Source organism: Bidens hawaiensis, unplaced genomic scaffold (assembly GCF_021521415.1).
Source record: "Bidens hawaiensis isolate Kalapana, Puna unplaced genomic scaffold, B.hawaiensis_p1.1 tig00043524_1, whole genome shotgun sequence".
Taxonomy (NCBI): Eukaryota; Viridiplantae; Streptophyta; class Magnoliopsida; order Asterales; family Asteraceae; genus Bidens; species Bidens hawaiensis.
The window spans coordinates 73356-76591 of NW_027505839.1; the positions used below are offsets into that span (position 1 = coordinate 73356).

At 34.0% G+C, this 3236-nt stretch overlaps 1 pseudogene across 1 annotated transcript; it reads left to right on the forward strand.

The window, feature by feature from the left end:
* The first annotated feature begins 2171 nt into the window (after positions 1-2171).
* On the forward strand, positions 2172-2998 carry LOC143615559 (putative isoaspartyl peptidase/L-asparaginase 2; annotated as a pseudogene). Its single transcript, XR_013150497.1, has 2 exons — positions 2172-2253; positions 2348-2998. The product of XR_013150497.1 is annotated as a putative isoaspartyl peptidase/L-asparaginase 2 (transcript).
* The last annotated feature ends 238 nt before the right edge of the window (positions 2999-3236 follow it).

Below are 3236 nucleotides of genomic sequence, written 5' to 3' on the forward strand. Positions count from 1 at the left end.
GAAGCAAAACATTCACAAAATTAAACGAGTTAACCTATTATTTTTTTTGTCAATTAACAAAGTCGATAAGCCCCCAAACTTATCTAAATCTTTTTCATAACGTAGCTCAAAACTATTATTATATGAGAAGAATTCTTCGAAATTGGTTCATAACCAAATTTCTTTTAATCATACATATATTAAAGTAAGAATTAATTTTCAATAGATAGAGTGTTATAGGATATGTTTTTGTACGTCAATTACTTTTTTTATTAAGTTTTTTTTTTGAAAAAAATCATTTTGTGATATAAATAAAATTAATTTATGTATATTTTAATGATACAAACATAGATGTAATACATTTTCTATATACATTATGTATTTATGTATTGCTTTATTTATAAATTAATTATTTAAATTATTCCGTGTGTTACACGAGCTCTAAAGCTAGTATAAATATAAATAAACATTAGTTCAAAGTAAGAAGCGTAAATCGAACACATATAAGAGAGTATTCCTGTTTTTGGCACGTTAAAAACGGATGGTTCAAAAGGTGAAACCCTTACTACGTAATTTCAAGGAGGCATCGACCTCTAGCAAGGTCTCATTTACAACATATTTACATATTCATTAATATTTTCTCCTACACTATTAGTACCATTAACAATATCAATTTACAAAATACAAGTATATACAGGTTATGTAACATACATTACGTATTCAAATTAGCATTTGCAAACTACAAACTTACACCGAAGAGTCAGTCTGGTGTTGGGACCTCAGTCCTCAGATAAAGGAACACAACCTCAAAATGGAAAACACCTCGTGTGCCCGAGCTAACATACACGTGTAACAAACCACCCATTAATTAAAATAAAAATAAAAACATATACACATTTACAGGTAAGTAGTAACAGTTCAATTAAATTAAATACATGTACTCCACATCCACCCTATTATAAACACCACCGTTTTGCCACCTTCATCCTCACAACACAAATCTCACCGATCGAGCCTTCAATCATCTGATTCATCATCTTTCACCTGCAGTCATGTAAATCGACATAATCAAACCCAGAATTTGATTAATCGATGAGGACCATACTATATCAAATTTCTTAGCCTCAAATGTCAAGCACCATGTCTTGTATTCCGGCAACACAACTGTCTCCAGAACAACCAATTTCACTTTGGTTTGCTGTACTCGCCGTCGACTTCCAATCCGTAGGTAGACGAAGAAGGCGTTAAAGATGTCGGTGATTTCGCCATTGTCGAACCCCGGACGATAACGTTAATGGTGGACGGTGAGTCTGCTAATAATTGAAATGAAATGATGAAGCAAGCTGTGAAAAACCAAGGACCACGTGTGTGGCTGATACGGGATATTTGATTCATAACGTGTTGGTCTACATTAAGAGTTGATGAATAGTAAAAAATGTGAGCAGGATTAAAGATGGTTTTTAATATATATATGTAATAATAAAATAAAAATGTATTAAAATTAAAAAGAAAGACAAAAAAAACATAACTAAAAAATATATATAACTAAAAATATAAAAAAACATATAGCTCGGTTGGCGTACATGTTTAGGTTCGGGTCGGGAAATTGAAACGGATAGCTCGGTTGGTTTAGGTTCATCGGGTCCATTGTAAGTTCACGTTCGGTTGGTTTTGCAAACCATGGTGTTGACCGAAATTTTTTTTTTCAAAGTTTGTCCTTCTATGTTTAGAGCGTCTTTTAAAAAGCTGGAAACGTGTGTTCTGAACAATAATTTTCAAAGTTTGACACTGCAATAATAAAAAACGACCATCCGGTGTTGTTTAAATGACCGTTTTGACCAACAACTTTCAAAATTTGACAATATTTTTTTTTGTCAAAACTTGTTGATATAGCGTATAAATATATGTGATATCTAGCGTATATGTGTTAGTGTTTCTGTATATTATGTTTCGTATATGTGGTGATATTAGCGTTTATGTAACATATACGCTTGTCTAGTGTTTAGCCGTATATTTTTGCCTATAAATAATAGTTTGTAATCACTTTTACACTTAAATGAGAATTATGATTTGAATTTTATAAAAATTCCGTGTTACAATAAAATGAGTGATGTATCATAACCCTTACATTTACTTTTATTCCACTAGTTTGTTGATACTACTAATGACTTGGATTTGTATTTGAAGGGTGTGGAAAGAGAAGAAAATGACTATTTCATCACCGAAGACAACCTAGGAATGCTCAAAATAGCCCAAGAAGCCAACTCCATTGTGGTACGAGAATAACTATATGACTAAACATGTTATGTACTTATGTATGATCAATAAATATTGTCTAAACAAGGTCCTTTTATATTTGCAACAATAGTTTGATTACAGAATCCCAACCATAGGCTACGATTCATGCGGCCTCGGTGCGGAGAACCCATTACGCATGAACGGTCTTCCAATCAATTTCTACTCACCCGAGACCGTGGGGTGCGTGGCGGTCGACAGCCAAGGGGCGTTGCGCAGCCGCAACATCCACAGGAGGGCTAATGAACAAGAAAACTGGGAGAATTGGTGACTCTCCATTAATTGGAGCTGGGACATACGCGTGTGACGTTTGTGGCGTGTCGTGCACGGGTGGCGTGTTGGGTTTACAACAAGCGGTGGATTTTGTGATAAAAGAGAGGCTGGATGATGGGAAAGCGGGGCTAATCGCGGTGTCGAAAACGGGTGAAGTGGCTTGTGGGTTTAATTGTGTTGGTATGTTTAGAGGGTGTGCAACTGAAGATGGGTTCATGGAGGTTGCTATTTGGGAATGATCACCGAGCAAGTTCACCGGGGCGGTTAACTTTGTATATATGTGTTGATTGTAATAAGTTGCATGCAGGTTCTCTACTTATGACTTATCTACCTAGTTTGTTTTGTTCTAGTTTGCATGCATGTTTATTTTGTGTTTCCTTTTTAATTTTATAGTCTGAATGCATGTTGGACCTTTTGCTTTTCTTGTTGATTTTACAAAATTAGCGTATATTTTTTTCTTTTAATTTCCATGTGGAATAAAAGTGTCGAGCTCTTTAATACTTATATATAGGAATTAGTCGATTAAAAGGTATTTGTATTTTGTAGTGTTCATTGTTTACAGACAACTTTTAAACACATGATGGGTTCAAGTCATATAGATAACAAAGAATTAATAAATAGAAATTTGATATAAAAAACGGTATTTATAGTTGTAGAGGTAGGGTACCAAAAAGACCCAAATATCCTTA